The sequence below is a fragment of the Scylla paramamosain genome, chromosome 18 (assembly GCF_035594125.1).
Source record: "Scylla paramamosain isolate STU-SP2022 chromosome 18, ASM3559412v1, whole genome shotgun sequence".
Taxonomy (NCBI): domain Eukaryota; kingdom Metazoa; phylum Arthropoda; class Malacostraca; order Decapoda; family Portunidae; genus Scylla; species Scylla paramamosain.
In genome coordinates, this window is record NC_087168.1 from 18379650 (window position 1) to 18393884 (window position 14235).

Sequence of the window (14235 nt, forward strand, 5' to 3'; positions counted from 1 at the left end):
GATAGTCTTCTTACTAGACACTTGATAGGCCCTCAGCTGATCAGAAGACTCCGTGTTGACAGAATATATATGGTGATAGCCTTCTTACTAAACGTGAAGCTTAACAGACTCTCAGATCAGAGAATTTTGTTATGCGAAATTCTGATGGCGGTCTTTTTACTAGATAATGAAGCCTAACTAGTCAGAACACTTCATGTTGAGTTTATTCATTTGTTTTTTACATGAGAGGATCTGGCTAAAGGCAACGCACATACACACACACACACACACACGCAAAAAAAAAAAAAAAAAAAAGAAAAAAGAAAAGAAAACGGAAAAGATACAAGGAAGATGCCAGTCTCAAAAGAAAATTCTCAGAAACAAGTGAAATTACGAGGAGCATCTTGAAGCCTCCCTTTGCTGACAGTCTCCTCCTTGAAACACTAGTACTCTTAGCACACGAAAGGGCTTGAGCTTGACAGAAAATACTAGACAAATTGGAGGGAAGAGTGACACGTGTCTCGACTATTGACCAAGCCTGACCAAGTCTCTACTACCACCACCTTCGCTATCTTGAGGTCCAACATGTGATATTAATGAGACGTGTTTGGCGTTTCAAGATGCATTCCTGCTCAACTTGTCCTCCTGATCTGAAGCCTGAACATATGGTATTAGTTTAGTGTTGCTGGAGTTTTTTTTTTTCTTATAATCCCTTATTTTTTGTTTATTTATTTTTTAGGACACTTTATGTAGTACACTCTCTTACAAAATTTGCAAGGTATTCTTTAATTTTTTTTTCACTACCAGAGGATTTTAGACATTTTTGTGGAACGTTTTCCTAAATAGTTACGTATTTTAAATAAGACAAAAATAACTAATGAACTAAATAACTACGTAAATAAATATATACGTAAATACCACAAAATTCAATAAAACTATTTCCCATTTTTTTTTTTTCTTGTCTACCATTTTTTTTAACAATACTTTGAATGTTAACAATGGATGAACACAGCAGTAAAGGGTTAAGTCAGCATTCCCTTTACAATTCAAGGTATGTGCGTGTTGCCTCTCTCGCACCTACCAGAACTTAATTGGCTTCTAAAGTATTTCATTTAGATTTCAAGATGTCTAAGTGCTCCGTTACCCTTTTTAATTAAGCCCCAACTCATACAATTCCTTAAACATCTTTCCTTTACACAAAGCAATAGTGGTGTTAGCACGTGACATCTCCTCCCTTAACACGGAGATGCGTGGCCTTCTAACCTTCCAGAATTTAATCAAGCCTCAACTCAGAACTCCTCAAACATGTTCCCTTCACACTCCATGCACCAATACCTGACACGTGACCCCTACTATTCCTGTCACAATGAGATGCGCGTCCTTCCTAACCTTGCAGACTTTAATTAAGCTTCAACTCATAAGATTCTTCAAATATGTTCCCTTTACACTTGGCTTACCAGTAGTGAGGGTAAAACGTGAGGCTGTTCCCTTCACACTATGATGCCTGTCCTCCCTCACCTTCTACACTTTAATTAAGCCACATGGGATTCTGTAAAGGTACTTGTGTTTACACCTGACGAACCAATACTGAACACGTGACATTGTTTCCTTTACACTAAGATGCTTGTCCTCTCTCATCTTCTACACTTTAATCAGGCTTAAAATGTTCGGAGTCTTTAATGGTACTTGTGCTCTTACGATTCGCAAACCAATACTCTTTCACTGCTATTCGACACATCTCTCCTTCACCACTAACTACTCTGAGACGTTTCTTCTTGGTCTACAGCCGCCTCTAAACATTACACTGCTTGGAAACTGCAATATCTATCTTTCTAATCTCTATTTTCTCTTGCAGATGCTTATAAATATTTCATACATTGCTTTGTGTGTCGAGAATTGCTGCATATCGCACGTGACTCTGTTACCCTTACAATATGAAGTGCGTGTTCTTTCCTACCTTCTACATTTTAATCGTCACATAAAATTCCGTAAAATTACTCGTGTTTCCTTTACGGATTCGCCAACCAGTACCCATGTTAACAAGAGGAACTACTCCCTTCTAACCTTCTAAATTTTCATCAAACCTCAACATATGGGACTCTGCAGGGATACTTGTATTTCATTTACGATTTACAAACCAGTAGCCCATGTTTACAAAAGGCACTGCTTCCTTTATACACTGAAATGCGTGTCCTTTCTCATCTAGAACTGAATTAAATCTCAACATATGGGATTCAGCAGAAGTGGCGCCACCGTTCACTTCACTTTCAAATATCTGATTAATCAAGAAAAACAACGACAACAACAAAACAACAAAAAACAACAACAAAAACAACAACAACAACAACAAGTCTTCCTCTATCGCCCAGTCACTTAACCCAATTATCTGTTGAAGGTTCACCACAAACCACCCCAGTAACACTCCCTATCCCTCCACCTACAGTAAGGCACACACACCACTTTCCCCCCACAATGCAGAGCAGGGTGTAGTATTAGAATGTACTGATAGAAGGGATAATGCGGGTTAAGAGTGTGATAAGATAAGGCGCGTGTAAATGTTTGCCTAGTATCTTATCGTAACCTAAATAATGTCTTTCTTCTCATCTCAGTTACTCCTCGTGGTGAATATTGGAGGAAGGCAAGGAAGGTTGTTGTTTGTTATCTTTGGTGAATGTTATCGAAAAGGAAGTTACCGTGTTTTTTTATCTTCGGTGAATATTATCAAAAGGAAAGTTAGTGTTTGTCCTTAGTGTATATTACTGAAAGGAAAGTGTGTTATCCTTATTGAATATTACCGGTCGTGTTTGTTATCCTGGGTTGGAAAGAGTTTATTCCAAATTAGTTTATAGTTCTAGTTTGTCTAGTTTAGTTTATAGAGTGGGGTTATAACTTTGTTTCGCTTGTTACCCTTTGTTATTCTTGTCCTTTTGCTATGCTTGTCTAGTACAGTTTGGGTTTGTTTACTTAAGCGTACAAGGGAAATGAAGAGATACATGTGTAGATATACAGTTAAACACACCAGGTCGATAATCAGCCAGACAGAGGGAGAGAAAGGAAGACAGCTTGTTAGACCATCAGCCACTCAGTCCGCAAGCTAGCCAATCAGCCAGCCAGCCAAACAACCAGACAGGAACACAGACAGACAGAGACAGACAGACAGACAGACAGTCATCCAGCCAGCCAGACAGACAGGAACACAGACAGACAACCAGACAGACAAACAGACAGCTAGACAGTCACCCAGTCACCCTACCAGACAGACAACCAGACACTCAAGACAGACAGCCACCCACCCACCCACCCAGACGGCCAGACAGACAGCGAGCCAGCCACTAAGCCACCCTAGACAACAACATCCCAGACAGCAACTATAAAGCATAGGGTACGTATCATGTTTTTTTTTTTTTTATTTATTTATTTTTCTTCAATCGTTTTTTCCCTCGCAAGTCTCGGCAGACTCAGCAACGCCGGTGACCTTAGTGACGGTAATTAGATCACGCAATCCGCTTAGAAGGAGAAAGGGTTACGTCACTTCAAAGGCGGGTTAATATTGATGGCGATGATGATGGTGACGATGATGATAATGTGATACTGATGTGAAAGTTACATCTGCGTAAGAAAAGAAAGAAGGAAAGGAAGGAAGTGAAGGAAAGGAGAAAGGAAGAGGGAGGAACAAGGAGAGAAGGAAAGAAAAACGACAAAGAAGGAAAGGAGGAAGAGTAGGAGGGATGGAGATGAAAATAAGAATCACGAAACACTCTCTCTCTCTCTCTCTCTCTCTCTCTCTCTCTCTCTCTCTCTCTCACCGACCCAATGCCCCATGTAGATAAAAATAACACGACCAGACAGGATCAAAACACTTAGATAAAAAATAATGACAATCACTCCCTCTTTCCCTCCCTCCCTCCTCTTCCCCTCCTTTTCCTTCCTTCCCTTTAAAACCTACACCTCACCCTAACCACACACACACACACACACACACACACACACACACACACACACAATTACGAAATACATACACTAGACTCCATGTATTTAAGTATGTACGAGTATGTATATATGTTAGTATGTGTCATAATACATTCATACATACAATATATAACGATTTTTTATTTATTATTTAGTAAGGACTGCTCTCTCTCTCTCTCTCTCTCTCTCTCTCTCTCTCTCTCTCTCTCTCTCTCTCTCTCTCTCTCTCTAAGAGTGAGTCGATAAAGTTAATTTTCGTAACATTTGCCGTGATAGAGAGAGAGAGAGAGAGAGAGAGAGAGAGAGAGAGAGAGAGAGAGAGAGAGAGAGAGAGAGAGAGAGATTCTTTGCTCACCTAAGGCCTAACTCAAAGTAAACATAGAAAATTACATAACCTCTTTTATTAATTTTCTCTCTCTCTCTCTCTCTCTCTCTCTCTCTCTCTCTCTCTCTCTCTCTCTCTCTCTCTCTCTCTCTCTCTCTCTCTCTTTATTTCTTTCCCTTCCTAATTTGTCTTATTACCTTATTCACTTATTTCTGTTTCTCCTCCTTCTATCCTCCTTCCTTAATTCCCTCATTTGCTATGTCTTCCTTCCTTTTCTTCTTATTTTCTCTCTTTCTCTCTCTCTCTTTTCACCTTCCTTTATCCCCTCGTTTCCTAACTCTTCCTTCTTTCTTCTCCTTCTTTCTCTTCTTCCTTCTTTCTTTTCTTCGTTTGCTATCTCTGGTTTCTCTCTCCCTTCCATTCTTCCTCATCCGTTGTTCATTTTCCTCTTTTCCTCTTTATCCTTGTCTTATCTCCCTATTCTGTTTCCCTTTCCATAATTCTATATTTCTTCCTTCTTTCCTTGCTTTACTCTCTCTCTCTCTCTCTCTCTCTCTCTCTCTCTCTCTCTCTCTCTCTCTCTCTCTCTCTCTCTAACTTCCTTCCTTCCTTCTTATTTCTTATTTTTACTTTATTCCTGCATATGTCCCTTTCATCTTCCTTCATCTCATTTCTTCCTTCTTTTCCTTCACCTCTCCTTTCCTTCCTCCTCCATTCCTTCACTTACGCTTTCCTTTCTTCCTCCTTTCTTCCATCCAATCATATTTCTCCTGTTCAGCCTCTTCCTTTCCCTCCTTCCTTTATTCTCTCCCCCTTTCCTTCAAACTTCCATATCACATTCCATTTTCTTCCTCCTCCCTTCCTATTCTTCCTTCGCCCTTATCAGAACGGGGAGGGGGGAAGAGGAGGAGGGAGGGAGGAGTGACATCATGGGCCACACTCCCTTTAAAGTGACCTAAATGGAGGAGGAGGAGGAGGAGGAGGAGGAGGAGGAGGAGGAGGAGGAGGAGGAGGAGGAGGAGGAGGAGGACGAAGGGGACGAGAAAAAAAAAATGGAGGGAAAAAAAGGGAAAAGTGAAGCCAAAAAGGGAGAAAAAAACAGCAACAGGAGGAGGAGGAGGAGGAGGAGGAGGAGGAGGAGGAAAAGCAAACAAGAAGGAAAAATTAACAAAAAATTAGGAAAAGTAGGAAAAAAGAAAAAGAAAGAAAGAAAGAAAGAAAGAAAGAAAGAAAGAAAGAAGGAGGAGGAGAAGGAGGAGGAGGAGGACGAGGAGGAGGAGGAGGAGGAGGAGGAGGAGATTTATTGGTCTATAACAAGGATATTTGTTGAGCTACGTGAATATTCAAATAATTCACGCGAGGAAGACAGAATACAGGGAGGAGGAGGAGGAGGAGGAGGAGGAGGAGGAGGAGGAGGAGGAGGAGGAGGAGGAGGAGGAAGACGACGACGACGAAGACGACGATGGCAAAGAAAAGACGCGCAAAAGAAGAAAAGAAAGGAAAACAATACAAGAAAGAAAAATAAGATCAAAGAAAGAAAGAAAACAAGAAGAACAAAGAGAGAGAGAGAGAGAGGTAGAGAGAAGAAAAGAACGCAGATTCCGAAAGAGAGAAAAGGAAGAAACGAGGAAATGGTGGAGAAAGGGAGAGAATAGAAGGCGTGGATAGGAGAGAAGAGAAAACTTAGCGGATGGAGGAAAAACAAAGAAGGAAGGAAGGAAGGAAGGAAGGAAGAGAGAGAGAGAGAGAGAGAGAGAGAGAGAGAGAGAGAGAGAGAGAGAGAGAGAGAGAGAGAGAGAGAGAGAGAGAGAGAATTTCCATCTTACGAAATGTCTGTCCTTTTGTGTATTAAGAAGAAGAAGAAGAAGAAGAAGAAGAAGAAGAAGAAGAAGAAAGAAAGAAAGAAAGAAAGAAAGAAAGAAAGAAAGAAAGACAAGAAAAGAAAAAAGAAGAAAAAAAGCAACATCATCATCATTAAGAACAACAACAATTACCATTACCATCACCATCACCACACACACACACACACACACACACACACACACACACACGGGACACCACTGCTAGCCTCTCTCCCCCTGCCTTCAACCAGGGTCACATCTCAAATTTACACGACGCATCTGCTCTCTGCCATGAACTGAACCCGCAGTGTGAAAGGTGACAGGGGCGGAATCAAGAGGGAGGTTTCAACACTTCTCAAATTTTGGATAATCCTTCTCTGTATTCTCTTAAGGGACAGGGATTTTCATGGGTCTTTTTTTTTTTTTTTTCATGCCTTCTTTGATGCCCTACCCCAGAGCTCATCTTAACGAAAATGAACAAAAAATACGGGTTTTATACGATTCAGGAGTCGAACCCGCGTCATCTTGCCTGTAAGGGGAAGCCGCTAACATCTGTGGCACCAACCCGCTTATAATAATAGTAATAGTAACAATAAACAACAACACCAACAACGATAACAACAATAACAACAACGACAACAATAATAATAATTAAACTTTCAAAAAGCCATTAATTACGTTATAGATTTTCAGTATACCACCACTACCACAACCTGAAGGCATGCGTGTGTGTGTGTGTGTGTGTGTGTGTGTGTGTGTGTGTGTGTTCTTAAAGCCACCCAATGACGTATGTACATGAACCAACATAAAGCCATCAGGTTTTCTTTTTCTTTCCTTTTTTTTTCCTGTTTTTGTATGTATGTGACTTTTATTTCGACAATAGCACATATCTTACCGAATTCTTCTGTGTGTGTGTGTGTGTGTGTGTGTGTGTGTGTGTGTGTGTGTGTGTGTGTGTGTGTGTGTGTGTGTGTGTGTGTGTGTGTGTGTGTGTGTGTGTGTGTGTGTGTGTGTGTGAGGTGACCATCTGGAACCATCGGCTGGAGGAATTAAAGTGGGGGGAGGAGGGGAAGAAGACTACGAAAGCAACTGCGTCACAAGAGGAGGAGAGAGAAGAGGAAGAAAAGAAGACGAAGAAAATAAGAACATATGGAAAGTGTGTACGCATCCATGTGTGTGTGTGTGTGTGTGTGTGTGTGTGTGTGTGTGTGTGTGTGTGTGTGTGTGTGTGTGTGTGTGTGTGTGTGTGTGTGTGTGTGTGTGTGTGTATGTGTGTGTGTGTAGACATAGGCATGGTGATTGCAATAAAATGGTGGCAGCGATAAGGATAAGGATGCATGGCTAGAACGGTAAAGAGAGGAGGAGGAGGAGGAGGAGGAGGAGGAGGAGGAGGAGGAGGAGGAGGAGGAGGAGGAGGGCGCGGCAGTGGTCTACTCACACTCAGGCAAGATGGCTTCCACCGGGCGGAGGACTGATTGATCGTGGAGCGGCGAGGAAGAGAGCGAGAGCGAGAGCGAGAGAGAGAGAGCGTGTGTGTATGTATGTGTGTGTGTGTGTGTGTGTGTGTCTGTGAGTGTGTATGAGGGAGGGAGAGAGGGAGGAAGAGGAGGTATCTGGAAGAGGTAGGCGGCGCTGTACCCTCTCTGTCTGTGTCTGTGAATCGCTCCTCACAGCCCGCAGTGGTGGTGGTAGGGGAGGCAGGGGCAGGCACTCAAAGGGCCCGTCTCACCACCACGCGTTCGCCCTCCACCGCCATTTTCACTCTCCCAGGCACACAATATCCCAAAGGAGGGAGAGCGGGAGCGTCGGACTCCTACCGCCGCACGAGCACTCGCCACAGACACAGTGCGAAGGCTCCACAGGGCGCTGCTGATCGGCTCTGCTCGCCGTGGCTGCAACGCATGCGCCCTGCACGCACTCGCCCGCCCACCACTACCACCACCACCACGCCGCCATCACCACCGCCGCCGCCACGGACACACACGCCCTTTTTCCCCCACACAATTCCACGTACTAGACTAATTTTCACCCTGTAACTAATAACGAGAAGGGAATTACAGGCCTGAGATGTTGTGTTGAGGTGTTTAGCGTGTGTGTCATGGCGTGTTGTCTGTTTCGGGAGTCTGCAAGGAGCAACAAATGACGTCACGACATGACGTAATACTTATTGACCAATGAACGGAGGGATTTCAGTGGGCTGGGAATAGCTCCGTCCCTGGATCCTGCTGTGTGCACCACGGTCACCTCTCTCCTGCCCTGGACTGAGCTGCAATGCCCTGGACTGACATACCCTGAAATGAGACGTCTTGATCCCTGGACTTGACTCTCCCACCACCACTCAACACCCTACCAAAACAATGATACAGGAACACCCCTTTAAGATGACCCCTTTCACCACCAGCCTCACCACCAGCATCACCACCTCTGGCAGGCTGCTCACCACCATTCACCACTACCACCATCGCCGCCACTACTCCGCATCACATGAACTTATCTCTTTTAATGCCGCCTCCCGCAGCATCACCAGCATCATCATCACCACTACTACTACTACTACGAGCAAACTCAAGCTCCATTCAGCACCACCATCTCCATTGTAATCATCACTACCACGAGAGGAAGAGAAGGAGGAAGAGGAGGAGGAGAAGGAGTGCAGAGGAAAACAATCAATGCACATACATGAGTGGGAGGGAAAGGAGAGATGAAGACACACACACACACACACACACACACACACACACACACACACACACACAACAGGGAAAAAGATACACTAACAAACAACAACAACCTATTTTCACTCTCTCTCTCTCTCTCTCTCTCTCTCTCTCTCTCTCTCTCTCTCTCTCTCTCTCTCTCTCTCTCTCTCTCTCTCTCTCTCTCTCTCTCTTCCATGTCTTTTCCTTGCTAAACGTCGATTCATCCTCAAAAACAGAGGAGGAGGAGGAGGAGGAGGAGGAGGAGGAGGAGGAGGAGGAGGAGGAGGAGGAGGAGGAGGAGGAGGAGGAGGAGGAGGAGGAGGAGGAGGAGGAGGAGGAGGAGGAGGAGGAAGACGACGGAGAGAAAGGTGAAGGAATAGGTAGAGAGAGAAAAAAAAAACCGCAAGAAGAGCAGAGGGAGGAGGAGTAGGAGGAGGAGAAAGAAGACAACAGATAAGAAAAGAAAGGAAAATATAGAAAACGCAAAAGAGAAACAATAAGATAAATGAACGTCTGTGTGAAGGAAATCAATAATAAATGGAAGGAAGACGAATGAAAAAAATACACATCAGAAGGAGAGGAAGAAAACAAATAATAAAATAGAAAAAAAACAATATACTAAAAAATAAAGATATAAACAAGTAAATATATAAATAAATAAACAAACAAACAAATAGATGGATAAATAAAGGAAGAATGAGAATTAATAAAAAACAATAAAGTGCCTGGACGAAAGAAAATGGGACGATAAAGAAGAACAAGACAAAAAAGAGAGAGAGAGAGAGAGAGAGAGAGAGAGAGAGAGAGAGAGAGAGAGAGAGAGAGAGAGAGAGAGAGAGAGAGAGAGAGAGAGAGAGAGAGAGAGAGAATGTGTGACTCACCACCGCCATTAAAGAAGGAAGGAAGGAAAGAAGCAAAGGAAGGAAGAGAGAAAAAGGAAGGAAATGAAGGAGGAGGTGGAAGAAAGAAGAAAGGAAGAAAAGGGCGAGAAAAAGAAGAACAAAGTAAATAAAAACGGCAAGGAAAGAAGGAAAAGGAGAGATGGAGATGAAAATAAAAAAATCCTGAATCTCTCTCTCTCTCTCTCTCTCTCTCTCTCTCTCTCTCTCTCTCTCTCTCTCTCTCTCTCTCTCTCTCTCTCTCTCTCTCTCTCTCAGGATATCCCAGATACCATTCCTAGCGTGACATTTGACCCTCTCTCTCTCTCTCTCTCTCTCTCTCTCTCTCTCTCTCTCTCTCTCTCTCTCTCTCTCTCTCTGTCTCCCTTTTAAGAGAGATCATCCTTCCATCTTTCCCTTTCTTCTCAGCTTTACTGCTCTCAATCCTCTTCCTTTCCATCTTCTATTGCTTTCCTGTCTCCCCCCTTCTCTCTCTCTCTCTCTCTCTCTCTCTCTCTCTCTCTCTCTCTCTCTCTCTCTCTCTCTCTCTCTCTCTCGTTGGACACCATGAAAAATAAGCAAAAGCAACAACAACATAGCCATATTGGATAACACCCGTGAGAGAGAGAGAGAGAGAGAGAGAGAGAGAGAGAGAGAGAGAGAGAGAGAGAGAGAGAGAGAGAGAGAGAGAGAGTACACCAGCTAGCTCTCTCTCTCTCTCTCTCTCTCTCTCTCTCTCTCTCTCTCTCTCTCTCTCTCTCTCTCTCTCTCGGGGGGAAGGTAACGGAGTATTGATTTAGGGTGTCATGCACTGTGGAGCCTGGAGGAGGAGGAGGAGGAGGAGGAGGAGGAGGAGGAGGAGGAGGAGGAGGAGGAGGAGGAGGAGGAGGGGGAGGGGGAGGGGGAGGACAATGACGATGACGAAGACGACGACGAGCTGGCGACAAGGATGGTGGTCAGGTAAGGCGGAGGAGGAGGAGGAGGAGGAAGATTGATGCATGAGTGTGTTGACTACTGACAGGCATTTACATCTCTCTCTCTCTCTCTCTCTCTCTCTCTCTCTCTCTCTCTCTCTCTCTCTCTCTCTCTCTCTCTCTGCAGTAGTAACAGCTGGAGCGGCCGTAGTAGTAATAGTAGTAGTAGTAGTAGTAGTAGTAGTAGTAGTAGTAGTAGTAGTAGTAGTAGTAATATTATTATTATTATTACTATTATTATTTTTAGTAATAGTAGTAGTAGTAGTAGTAGTAGTAGTAGTAGTAGTAGTAGTAGTAGGAGTAGTAGCAGCAGCAACAGCAGCAGCAGCAGCAGCAGCAGCAGCAGCAGCAGCAGCAGCAGCAGCAGCAGCAGCAGCAGCAGCAGCAGCAGCAGCAAAAGAAGAAGACGAAGAAGAAGAAGAAGAAGAAGAAGAAGGTGAGTCATGTTGGAGGAAAACAGCTGATTCCCTCCGTCCTCTTCTTCCTCCGTCTCTCCCTTATTCTCTCCCTCTTATCTATTTATATTTATACCAATCCATTCCTTCTCCCTTCTTTCATTCTTTTTCCTCTTCCTTCTGTTTATTCCTTTCCTCAACATCCCTTTCCTTTTTTTCTTTCCTGGTCCTTCCCTTACTTCTTTTTTTGTTTCCTAATTGTTCTCATCTTTCTTTCTGTTTACCTCCTTTCCTTTATTTTATCATTCTTTCCTTATTATTTTTTTCTACTTCCCTCCTCCTTTTTTTTTTCTTTCTGTGTCTCCTTTTCCTTCCTCATTACTTTTCCTTGCTTTTTTCTATTATTATCTTCTACTTCTCTTACATTTTCTTTCTTCTTTCTTCTTTATTGTTTGTTATTTCTTTTTTTCTTTTTAATTTACCTCTCTTTCTCTCCCTCCTTTCCTCCCTCCGTCTGTCCTTTCCTCCATGGCGCCAAAGAACTATTTATCATTTGTTTGTCATTCCTCTCTCTCTCTCTCTCTCTCTCTCTCTCTCTCTCTCTCTCTCTCTCTCTCTCTCTCTCTCATTCCTCCCTTTCAGTTATTTTCTTCTATCTATTTTATGCAAAACCTAATGAATTTCAATATTTTTATTTATCTATTTATTTATTTATCTATTTTAACACAATGAAGACAAAAACATTATCTACGTTATCATGTTATTACGTTATTATCATCACGTTTATCTGTCTGTCTGTTTGTCTATGTCTGGCTGTCTGGCTGGTTGGGTGTCTGCTCTCTCTCTCTCTCTCTCTCTCTCTCTCTCTCTCTCTCTCTCTCTCTCTCTCTCTCTCTCTCTCTCTCTCTCCGCTCCATATGCTGTCTACCAGTGTATGAGAAGCGAAAGGGACTTGCTTTAAAGAGAGAGAGAGAGAGAGAGAGAGAGAGAAGAGAGAGAGAGAGAGAGAGAGAGAGAGAGAGAGAGAGAGAGAGAGGCGAGGAGATGCGACGGTGGGGAAACGTCTTGCATTGTACCGTGTAACCTCTCTCTCTCTCTCTCTCTCTCTCTCTCTCTCTCTCTCTCTCTCTCTCTCTCTCTCTCTCTCTCTCGTGTAACAGCACCAACAAGGAGCAAGAAAGAGAAATTATTGAGACAGAGAGAGGAGGAGGAGGAGGAGGAGGAGGAGGAGGAGGAGGAGGAGGAGGAGGAGGAGGAGGAGGAGGAGGAGGATCTTACCAAACATAATCCTTAATCCTTCCTTTGTCTACCCAGGAACACAACAGGATTAACAAATAGAATCGAATCCTATACTAGGCGCCATCTGTCCCTCACTAACTGGAAACGCTCACAGTCGACACACCTCGCCAATATATATATATACAAGTACAATACAAAAATAACACAGAGAAAAAATGAAGGAACAGTAAAATAAAAGTAACTGAATACAAATAATTAATGGTCGTCTTTCGTTATGCTTAATACCGAAGGGAAAATTTGTTGGAATAGAGAAAAGGGAGGGAAAAGGGAGAAAACAGTTAATTTTGTCTTTTTTCTTTTTTTCTTTTACGCTACAAACTGTGCCCGTAATGTTCACCACAAAAAAAAAAAAATAATAATAATGTCTCTAAAGTTATTATGCATTAAAGGAAAATTTTTGTCTGGCAGTGAAAGGGTTAATGTACGCCACACATAACGTCGATAGTTGTAAAAAAAAAAAAGTAAATAAATAAAAAAAGTAAATAAATTTCCTTGAATCAATGCTAAACTTCCCCAGTCCTTCAGTTTTTATCCCTCAGTCAACAGAAACTTCCTCATTCCTTAAGTTTTATCCCTAAATCAATACTAAACTTCCTCAGTCCTTCAGTTTTAACCATGAATTAACTGAAACTTTCTCATTCCTTAAGTTTTATTCCTGAATCAACAAAAACTTCCTCATTCCTTAAGTTTTATCCCTGAATCAATACTGAACTTCCTCATTCCTTAAGTTTTATCCCTGAATCAAGAGAAACTTCCTCATTCCTTAAGTTTTACCCTTGAGCCAATAGAAACTTCCTCATTCTTTAAGTTTTATCCCTGAATCAACAAAAACTTCCTCATTCCTTAAGTTTTACCCTTGAATCAATAGAAACTTCCTCATTCCTAACATTTCATCCTTGAATCAACAGCAGACTTCATTAATCCTTAAGTTTTGCTCCTGAATCAATAAGAACAAGAAAAAAACTTCCTCGGTTCTGAAGTCTTATCCTTAAATCAATAATAAATTTCATCAGTCCTTGAACTCTACCCTTGTATCAACTACAAATATCATCAGTGAACTTTTATCCCTGAATTAACCCTTTTCACTGTGACACCAAACAATTAGCAGCATCAGAAGCAATGTGTGAAGTCTTTATAAGCCCCTACAAGAAATTTAGCGATTAAAAAGAATACATTTTGCAATTCTTTTTTTTTCCAGTTCAAAGATTGGATGTGGCTGTAGAACAAGTAAAGATGTCTCAGAGTGATTGGTAATTAGGGAGAGGTGTACCAAGTGGCAGTTGAAGGGTGAATAAATAAATAAACAAAAAAAAAAAAAAATCTCATTCCTTAAGTTTTACCCAAGAATCAATACACTATCTCAGTCTTGAAGTTATATCCTTGAATCAAAAGCAAACTTCCTCGCCAGCGCTCCTTCTAAATTAACCTAATCTCTAGCTGTGTACAATTATATTACCCTTTCCTCCCCCCTCCCTCCAAAAAAGTTATGGTTTTTAATTATGGGAAGTGCTTTCTGTGTGAAGTATAAATGAAAATAACGATATACAGTAATGCACAAATATAATACAATTTTATCTATATTTTCATTAGTCTCTATTGCCAATCGCATTTGAATTTTAATCCCATTTGAGGTAATTCACACTTTTTTTTTTTGTCCTGCGTGATTTTGTAATAGACGTGTTTCCTCTTTCCTCTTGATCTAAGCTACATTTTAATATTTTTTTTTTTTTACCAATAGCATTTCTATCTCATTTTTTACATTAATGACAATCTATTCATTCATCCCTACAAAATCAGAAGAAGAAGAAGAAGAAGAAGAAGAAGAAGAAGAAGAAGAAGAAGAAGAAGAAAAAGAAAAAAAAGAAAAAAAAAGAAA

The 14235-nt window shown here is 41.9% G+C and overlaps 1 protein-coding gene across 11 annotated transcripts in view; it reads right to left on the bottom strand.

Moving 5' to 3' along the window:
* Positions 1-14235, bottom strand: part of LOC135109233 (kinesin-like protein unc-104) — a 110607-nt gene that overhangs the window by 88985 nt on the left and 7387 nt on the right. For 4 of the 11 annotated variants that reach the window (XM_064020461.1, XM_064020457.1, XM_064020456.1 and 1 more), the window contains exon 1: positions 7553-7980. The exons of 1 other annotated variant lie outside the window; for it this stretch is intronic. The gene's annotated coding sequence lies outside the window, so the exon portion shown is untranslated. Of the gene's footprint in view, positions 1-7552; positions 7981-14235 lie in introns of those variants that run through there. 6 more of the 11 variants (XM_064020463.1, XM_064020462.1, XM_064020458.1 and 3 more) reach the window with 3 other exon arrangements.